The following is a 10,500-nucleotide window of genomic DNA, read 5'->3' as shown; positions in this document are numbered from 1 at the left end:
AGACGTGGAGACGATATTCTATCATTGGCTATAAATTTTGAGCTTATAAGGAGGGAGTTGATCTTTCGAAAGCCACCTCAAGTAATGGGGTTTGTGTGAATTCTACAGAAGGTTTGGACTACTATGGAACCCTAAATGAAGTAATTGAGCTTGGTTATTATACCGAGAAAAGGGTTTATATGATGATATTGTTTAAATGTGATTGGTTTGATAATTCTCAACTAGGACTTAATATCCATAAGGCATACGGACTTGTAGATGTAAATGAGAAAAAAGAAGTTTCGTGGACATAACCCATTCGTGGCAGCTTTTCAAGTCGATCAAGTTTGTTATGCTCCTTATCCAACCACTAAGAAAGGTAATCAGCAATGGTCCGCGGTTTTTAAAATCAAGGCAAGATCACATGTTGATGCTCCTGTTGACGAAATTGTCTTCCAAGAGGATGTGATTATCAATGATCACGCATCTTCACCAATTTTGGTGGAAGAGTCAGAAACTGAAGATGAATATGAAGTGGTTGTGGAAATGGGTGAAAGGGAATATGACGGGGATGTCGGAGAAGAAGAGGATAATGAAGTTGAAGAAAATAGAATAGAGGAAAATAGGGAAGAAGATGAAGAAGTTGGAATGCTTTTTTCAGATGATGATGAACCTCTTTTCATTCATAGTGATAGTGATAGTGATGAGTGATGGGAGTTGTTGTAATTCTACTATATTAATGTATGAATTTTAATGAAATCATTTTTATGTATGAATTTTAATCATTGAATCAAATTGAAGCATTTTAATCATGACACTTCATTTTTGTTTTCATTTTTGTTGGACTACCAATTTGCGGTGTTAATTATTTATTTATTATATTGTTCATGACACTCCAATTTGTACTAACGATATTTATTCAACTGACAATTTCTGTTGTATATGATTAGTATATGGCAGGTTTCATTCGAAAGTTGATAGGGAGCAGTAGTGGGGGAAGTCGCCGTAACGAGGAGAACGATGAGATTGATAATGATGATGACGAGGGTGTTCAGACATTTAATCCGGAAACGGATAATATGCAGATAATTCTATCACAAAACAAACCAGATGGTAAATGGTAAGTGTTCTAAAATTTATTTTTAGCTTTATGAAATATATATCATTCAAATCATTTTATTTAAATTTTCAATATATGTTTGTTTTAGTTTTCAGGTGGAGTGACAAGTGCATCAAAAAATATGTCAGTTGGTCGTTCACAAATAACATTTCAGATGAAGAGTACTTCACCAAATGGAGTGAGGCGAGCCAAGCGCAGCGTTTGAAGATGTGGAATTGGTTTAGGGTAATTTAAAAGTTACCTATTATTTACTTTACGTTAATAATTTTTATTTTATTTTTATTAATTAAAGTCATCTTCTATTACTAATTAAATACTTGTTTTTGAAATAGAAACATGTGAAGTCCGTCGATAAAGAGTATAACCCTAAGCCCGATTGGCAAAAGGAGGTCACGAGGCGGATTACCAAGCTTATTAATGGACTCAAGTATCTAAAGAACAAACCCGATTGGGTACCGCTCTCTTGGTGGGTGAATCTGAAGGAAAGAGAAGAAAAAGACCCTGAATTTGCCAAAAGTTCTAAAACAAATAAGGCAAATAGAATGTCGGGTGCTAAGGACGGGAAAGCACTAGGCACTCATACTCTAGGCCGTAAGATTTGCTCCGATGCTTTCAAGGAATTCGTAAGTATTATACTCCCTCCAAATTTATTATTTTTCACAAATTGGTTACAAGTATTGATTGCCGAATATAATCAATTTACGTTTTTATGCTACTTTCAGGGTGAGTCGGTCACACCATACAAGTTGTTTACAAAGACCAAGAAAAACAACAAGGGGGAGTGGGTTAATCCTCGAGCCGCTAAGACCGACGTAAGTTAATATTTATTGTATTTCTCTAATTCATAATGTTAATATTTATTATATTTTCCTCATTTTTAAATATAACATCATTTTTTCCTTAATTGTTTTTCTTTTAGGCCATTTATCAAGAAGAGATAAACCGACCAACGCCCCCCGGAGAGGCTCCGGACGAGTACCGTTCGTTCTACAAAGCGGTCGATGGTTTTGAAAATCATGGAAGATTTTTCGGGCACGGTCATGTAGCGGCCGAACAATGGTATTAACGTCCGTGTAACAAAGGTACTCGTCGATCATTCTCTTACACTCCTACCCAGTATACTCAATTTGCCACCCAAATAAACAATGAGCGAGCCGCACGACAAACTCTTGAGGAAGAAATGCGCTCCACTCAAGAAACAGTCCGTCTCCAAGCTCAGCAAATGGCAGAAATGAAACAAGCAATGGCTGAGATGCGCGCATCTCAACCCCCTCCCTCGTGCTCCGATTTCGCCCGCCCTTTCCTTAGAGAAGACAATGAGGATGGCGGGCATGGCTTTGGTAGTGACTTTATTGAGCCTCTAGGTAATTATTAGTACCGTCGTCTATGTTCTTATGTTGGTAGTTTAGTTAAGACTACCTTAGGACACTTATGATTATAGATTTTAGTAGTTTAGTTTGTATGTAAAAGACATTATTTTATGAGACATGTAAAAATTTGACCTTTAGCTTTTATGTAATAACTTCGGTCTTCCAATCGTAACTTCGGTCTTCCAATCATGTTTGGTTTTCTTTCGATGCTTTCGTTGTCTACTCTTGATTCCCGCTCATACGGTCAACATGATAATGGATTCCCGCTTGGCGGTCGACGGTTGTATTTGGTTTTTGCAGGTTTGTTGCGTAAAAACAATGCAAAATCCGCATTGTGGCTGGGCAGCAAGCTGATGTTTTCATCTACTGCCCAGATATGTCCTGACGGAAAAACCGTCAGTAGTGAGCCATATCTGACGGAAAAACCGTCACAAAAGTCAACAATTTGTTGACTAATCTGACGGAAATTCCGTCAGAAATGGGCCACTTGTAACGGAAATTCCGTCAGATAAGTCAACAATTTGTTTGACTTATCTGACGGAATTTCCGTCAGGAGTGGCCATCTCTGACGGTTTTTCCGTCAGATAAGTCAACAAAATGTTGACTTGCTACGTCACCCCTAAATGTTCTGTTTTGACGGAATAACCGTCTGAAATGCAGCTTGTGACGGAAATGCCGTCAAAATTCTGTTTTTTGTGACCATTTGTAGTGACGCTTGATTCCTGACGGAAAAACCGTCAGGAATGGCTATTCCTGACGGAAAAGGGGCTGTCGTGACGGTTTTTTTCCGTCAGTTTTCCGTGTTTATTTTGTAGTGTGGTCAAGATAAGGATAAAAATAAAATGAAAGAAAAATGTTTGGTTTGAACTAATTATGTTAAGTTCATTTATTTGTAATTAGTCAAGTTTGTCATCGTACTCGGATTAAACCGACATGGTATAAAGAACCAAGGAAGATTATGAATTATGACTAATATGTTTGCAAGTGTGAATAAGTAAGGAAAAATGTTAAGTAAAAGAAAAGGGTGTTAAAATACCCATTAATTTGTAATTAACCAATAATATCATCAAGTCACGGAATATACCGTCATGGTATAAGGAACCAAGGATGATTTTTGTAATGGTCAAAATATTTGTCATAAAAATGAATTAAAATGGTAAAAACCGTAATGGAAAAGAAGTAAAAATAAAAGAAATTATTGAAGGAAGATGAACTCAAACACGTTTGAGTATGACCCGAAAAGCCACAAGAGACGCGAGCCTGTTTGCATAGCAAAGAGCTTCTGTCTCAGGCCAAAACTCGGTTTTGGCTCATCTAACCTATATTTGAATCGGGTTATGCATTGTTCATGCTTATAAACTCGAAAAAACAGTAAAAACGTGAAATAAGTGAGTTGTTTACACCCTCAAACTTACGTGTACTGATGTTTGCGAGGTAGACGACTTTAGAGACGGTTTTCTCGTTGTGACTACTCGCGATCAAAGAAGTTTAAAAGAGTGCCTTAAAAAAGGATTTTGTTTTGAAAATGATTTGACAATATGTTGTTGAAAAATATGTTGATTAATGTTGAGTTGGTCAAATGGGTCGGTCGAATGCACGACGACGGTACCAAACACAATGTGTAAGGCTTGTGTTTTCGATCGGTAGGTCGAAAACACGGGTCAATTTTTTGACTTAAGAAGTCAAGTCTAGAAGTTTAAGGGAGATGTGAGGGAGCGGACGCTCGCGTGAAGATTATGGTGTGTGAAGGTGGGTATTTATAGAGAAATGTGGGATGGTAGGCCGGTTGAGCTTGCTTAGAGGCTAAGCAGGAAGCCTAAAGAGGCGCGAGCCCCCCTGCTACGCAATGGGGTGCCCTGTCCTTTTCAATTTGGACGTGGCCTTTGCTCTATCCATTGTTTGGTTGGTTTGATTTGTGGTAATCAAATAAGATGTCGTGTAACAATATGGACATCTAATATGATGATTTTGGGTGTTACTTGGGGTAGGTATTTTGACTCGGGTTTGATCCGTGTTGAGTCAGGATTTGAATTTTGAGTCGGTTTTTGGCCCGGTGTCATTTTAATGCAAATGGCTTGATAAAACCATTCATGGCATTATTTTTGACATTAGAGACTCGAGTTGACTCAGGTTGACTCAGATTGACTCGAGTTGCGGGTTTCTGAGTCGGTTTTGGATCCGAAGACGGTTTTAACTCTAAATAATGTTATTTTAATGCAAATGAAGTTAGAAAACCATTTTTGAAATATTTTTCATATCCGAATAATGCATTAAACCGTCTCATGTATAGCCAATCCACGCACGCATATCAAAAACACGTTATAGTCCGATCATCATCGGGTGGTTTTTAGAACGTGCAAATACTGGGTATCTACAGTGTGATATATATATATATGTGTGTGTGTGTGTGTGTGTGTGTGTGTGTGTGTATGTGTGTGTGTTTGTGTGTGTGTGTGTGTGTGTGTGTGTGTGTGTGTGTGTGTGTGTGTGTGTGTATAGAATTAAGATCTTGTGCGAACCTATTGTTCGGTGCGAACTTACGAACTAAACACAAGCCCCTCAGATCAAATAATAAACGGCCAAGATTAGACGCTCGTTTAACTCTTACAAACCCCAACCCCAACTCGCACTCTCACCCGACACTCTCACTCTCACTAACCTTCCCGGTCTCTTCCGCCCCCTCACATCCACCTCTTCCTCACACCGCTGTCCTCCGACCACTGTCATCCAACGACCACGATCAGCTGCCGACGGGGCGCTCTTTGTCGCACTCTTTCGCACAAACCACAACTGTTATTGAATTCTGCTCAAATTCATCGCACCAATCCTCCAATTTCGATCAAATTTCATGTAAGTTTCTTTAATTTCGTAATTATTCTCATATTTTTGTTAATTATTTCCGTAGTTTTAAAGTTTCCCCCAAATTTGAAGTCTAACCGTAATTAATCTGGGTATAATAAGCTTTATTTTAATTTGGAATTGAAACAGGGTCGTACAAGTATATAACAACCCGACCCACCACCGTCGTAACACACCCCCACCTAGATATGAGATGTTCACCTTTGGGCCCATTTTGTCCTCACTTAAACCCAAAAGCACAAGGCCTTGTTGCTAAGTTGTGGGTGAAAACTCTTATAAATATCTCATAAGCCACTCAATTTCCCGATGTGGGACAACTTCCCTCTCAATCTTTTGGGGTGTTACAAACTCCCCCACTTAAATAACACAACATTCCCGTTGTGCCCGGAGGCTGACCGCAACCAAGCCCATAATCCTCCCCCGCTAGGTGGGTGACCCGGGTACACCTGACCACAGGCTCACCAGACGGTCGCAGGGTTGCTCTAATACCATTTATAACAACCCGACCCACCACCATCGTAACACACCCCACCTAAATATGAGATCTTCACCTTTGGGCCCATTTTGTCCTCACTTAAGCCCAAAAGCACAAGGCCTTATTGCTAAGTTGTGGGTGAAAGCCCTTATAAATATCTCATAAGCCACTCAATTTCCCGATGTGGAACAACTTCCCTCTCAATCTCTTGGGGTGTTTCAAAGTATGTGTAGGAGCTATGGAATAAGAAACAATCGGATGTTATGAGGTTCATTTTTAGGACACGTTGCTGGGAATATCGTCAATTACCTTCAACTGTTAGGATTATCCATCCAACCTGACCCGATAAGGCTCGTTGTCTTGGGTACAAGGCTAAACAGGTATCATATTGTTTAAATCATTTTTTGTTTTTGGATATTTTTGAAGTTTTTTTGTGAGATTTGAAATCTTCGATTTTTTTGGGGGGAAATGTAATAAATTGGTGAGAGTTTGTGTTTGTGATTGATCTGTAGTTTCGCTGATTCGTTTGCGAGATGGTTTTTCAATAATGGTAATGTGAGACAGTCTTTCAATGATGTTGATAGTTAGTCGGGATCGTTTTTATTATACTTTCTAGTGTGAGTTGATTTTGCAGGAGGGTTATTCTTGTTAGAACGTGGTAATTGGTAACTAATTTAGATCTTACTTGGTCGATTGTTTCGTTAATCTGGGGTTTAGCATTTGCAGTTTAGATTAGAGACAGAGTATCAATATGATATGATACTAGTGACGTGCATGTAATGTTGTTTTTCTTTAACTGTCACGCAGTTTTTTCTTTTTCTTTGGGAGTTGGATAATGTTAGGTAGGGTTATTTGAGCCTGGTACATGTCAGGGGTGCGTTAGGGTACGTTAGTGTCTGTTCATTTTGTTTCTTAGGAGGCTTTTTCTTGCAAGTTCTTTCCGTGTTTAGGTTGAATCAAGTTGGTCCATTGTATGATTGCATATTTAGATCGTGTTTTTAAGGTTTTCGCTTGTTAGCTTTGGTCGGGATCATTTCATGTTATGTGGTTACTAGTTTAATATTAGTCATGTGTTAATAGGCTCTTGCCATTTGTCTGGTCATTTGCTATGTTTGCTTCAACATTTGTTAGGTCCATTATTAATGTTCATGATTATAGATAGTCAATATTGGGTAAGATTGTAAGACAGAGTTTAGGCGAGTCACCTTTCGTTTCGATTTGGAATCCTCTGTTTGGGTCTAGTGTTCCTGTAGTGCCCCTTTTGTGAGGGGTTACTTTGCCTAGGTCATTTATGATAATATAGATGTACCCTGGGATTTGAATCTTGTGTTTCAGTTTGGAAGCTACTGTTTAGGTCTAGTTCTATTCTCGGGGTTACTTCATTTGTTTGAGGTTAGTTTTACCTAGGTCGTTTATGATAGTTTAGACAATGTTGGATACTTGGTGTTTTAATCGTTGGAGTGTGATTGGATTTTTGCTACTTACCGATCGATTTCTATGAATTGTTTGAGTTTTGCTGGATACTCCTGAGATATTGCGTTCTGATTAAATGTTCCTGGATGTAGTCATGTCTATGCGTTAATTGACAATTCGTATAATTGTGGATTCATATTGGAATGATTGGAGTTTTCTCTTCTATGAGAAACATAGGTAAATTAGGGAATCATCTGTAAAATGAAATAGTATATGTTCACACTTAATCGTACACTTTTTTCATACTTGCTGCTAGATAACTCGAATAAAAGCAATTTGCGGAATCTGACAACATAATCCTAAAGTCATGAAATGAGGACGGGGTTTGTACGGTTTAGCCTCGATGAAGAAAAAGAGAGTGGTTTTCAACAATTATGGGAGCCATTCTAGAGAATTGTTTATATTAGAAGTTGTCTATCTAGACATTAGAGCTGATGATAGTCTATATGGGTATCAGTTAAACTAAACAAGTTTTAAAAAAAATGGTTTGCTAAAATGATGCAGTCCTTATTTAGCATTTAAAATTAGCTACTGGTCGATGCAATGTTCAAATTTCATCATGGCTTAATCGCAATCACCTCTTTATGATTTCAACTTAAGAATATAATGTTCAAATGTTGTACATTTAGCCTTTTCAATTGAAATGCTAACTCACATTGTTATTTGCAGGATTGTGTCCCGGAGAGTCTAACAGTGTAGCGGAATTTGACCCACCACCATCACCCAACTCAAGTAATAGTCACACGTTTTGTACAATATGAATTCCTCTCGTGGTATGCTTCAGAGACTAAGGATCAACATACATCAATCTTTGGGTACAACAAGCAAGAGGATTGACTGAGCTCTGCAAAAAGTGATGTGATCGACTCAGACAGCTCATATTATGTTGAAGCTGGACATTCGTCATCCTTTCCCGAACCCGGTGACTCTTCTTATGCATTTGAAGCAGATCATTCTAACATCTCAAAGGATGATGAGGACTACCTTAACAGGACCCTCCTGCCATCTTCCCATGCATTTCCAAAAATCGAGTACGTTGACCCGTCAACAACTCTTCCCACTTTGGCATCACAGATCATGATCACGGCTCTTTGTTCTGGCCTTGCTGGGATATCAATCTGAAAATGCCAACCTCTTTACATATGTAATATTTATTTGTTTTGGGTGTAAAAATCCGGTTGGTCTTAAAGGCTGATAAAACTTCATCCCCGTGTCTAAATAATGCTACATTATCGGATTCTCGATCTGAAAACTCACAACTAGTTGATCCAAATGTTCCAAGATTATTTGTGTAATTCATATTGTACAATGTATGTATTGGCTTCTTTTTATTTTCTTGTTAGTTTTTCGTAAACTACTGAAGTTGCTCTGAGAGGCTATAGGCTAAAAATGAACTAGAATTTGCAGTGATTTTTGGTGTAGAATGATCGTTTGGCACTCTTAACGAAAATATAAAAGACACGAGAGGAATACGAGACAGGTGGTGGTGTTGTGGTGATCAGGGGTGTGTTGGTGGTGGTAGGGGTGCGTGTTGGTGGGTGGTGGTGGGCTGTGGTATTATAGTAGGGGGAGTGGATACACAAAATACCAACCCGGATACACATGTTATTACTACAGAATATATAAATCGATTTGTGTATCTGGTAGTAATACCATGTGTAGCCAGTAGTAATATCATGTGTATCTGAGGGAGGAATACGAGATTATGGAGCACATGTTAGGGGCTTAATACTCCCCAAAGTTATGTCACTTTGTTTCAAAGGCGTGCACCATTACACTTCATCTTAAGACAAATATTCAAAGATATATTGCCCTTAATGCCATGTGTGGGGAAGCTGATTTACAATGACAATTCTAATGGGTGAAATGTACCAATTAAGCAATTTAGCGACTATAGCAACTATATCGGGTGAAAAAATAATTAGCATTCTACTTGACTTGTAAGAGATGTGTATCTAGCAATTTAAAGGAGTGTATCTAGCATGTCATATATGTGTATATAGTGTATTTAGCCTTTAAAAAAATATTTATTAAAAATTCCGAAATGTAATGTGAAATTTTAACTAGACAAGAAAACAAAATAAAAAATTTAGGATGCCTGACCCCCTCGTTTAATCCCTTTCCCCCTAGGAAAGGGGTTCACCCTTCCCCTTTTAGGCCTCAGTTTGTCGTTTCCGTTCCGATAATAAGCAAAGTTTTTAGGGTTGGATTAGGCAGCTCCACGGTAGCGAACCGCCTAATCCAACCCTAAACCCTTTCCCGTCCCGTTTTAGGATATCCGGCCACCTTGGAAAGGGGTTCACCTTTCCCCTTTTAGGGCATAGTTTACGGTTCCCGTTACGATAATAAGGGAAAGGGTTCCGCGAAGCCGCCTAATCCAACCTTAAACCCTTTCCCGACCCGTTTTAGGATACCCGGCCCCCTCGGAAAGGGGTTCACCCTTCCCCCTTTAGGGCTCAGTTTATGGTTCCTGTTCCGATAATAAGGGAAAGGGTTTAGGGTTGGATTAGGCGGCTCCGCGGTAGCGGGCCGCCTAATCCAATCCTAAACCCTTTCCCGTCCCGCTTTAGGATACCCGGCCCCCTCGTTTAATCCCTTTACCTACTAGGTACATTTCAAAAGAGTCCTAGGTTCATTTTAAATCTATAGTAGGTACGTTTCATCCAAATGATACTTCAAACTGACACATATTAAATTAGTTTGTTAAATGAATTGCTTATGGTTGTCGGATTGGTCGTGTATGCCATTTTGAGCTTGTATCAAGTGTCCTTACTAATTTAATAAATGTTTTTGATGTCGCTTAATCCTACCCTAATCCTTTTCCAGTTTTCAATTTAGAATACGCGTCCTCCTCATTTGATCATATCAAGTTGCTAGATACAAACCATTGACATTCTAGATACACTCGTTTAAGTTGCTAGATACAAACTTGCTAGATACATACCTCTAGCTACCTAGATACACTCTTCTAAGTTGCTAGATACATACCTTTAGCTAGCTAGATAGATACACTCCTTTAAGTTCCTAAATACATATCTCTAGTTAGCTCGATACATTTCTTTAGGTTGCTAGATACATACCTCTAGATAGCTAGATACACGCCTCTAAATTGCTAGATACTTGCCTTTAACTAGCAAAATACATTCCTTTAAGCTTCTAGATACATTTCTCTAGTTAGCTAGATACACTCCTTTAACTTGCTAGATACATACATCTAGCTATCT

At 38.6% G+C, this 10,500-nt stretch overlaps 1 long non-coding RNA gene across 1 annotated transcript; it reads left to right on the top strand.

The window, feature by feature from the left end:
* The first annotated feature begins 5,685 nt into the window (after positions 1–5,685).
* Positions 5,686–8,607, top strand: LOC141634226 (uncharacterized). Its single transcript, XR_012538978.1, has 2 exons — positions 5,686–6,183; positions 7,946–8,607. It is a non-coding gene; the product is annotated as an uncharacterized LOC141634226 (long non-coding RNA).
* The last annotated feature ends 1,893 nt before the right edge of the window (positions 8,608–10,500 follow it).

Source organism: Silene latifolia, chromosome Y (assembly GCF_048544455.1).
Source record: "Silene latifolia isolate original U9 population chromosome Y, ASM4854445v1, whole genome shotgun sequence".
Classification (NCBI taxonomy): domain Eukaryota; kingdom Viridiplantae; phylum Streptophyta; class Magnoliopsida; order Caryophyllales; family Caryophyllaceae; genus Silene; species Silene latifolia.
The sequence above is the reverse complement of the archived record's forward strand: the minus strand, read 5'-3'. Positions and strand labels throughout refer to the sequence as shown.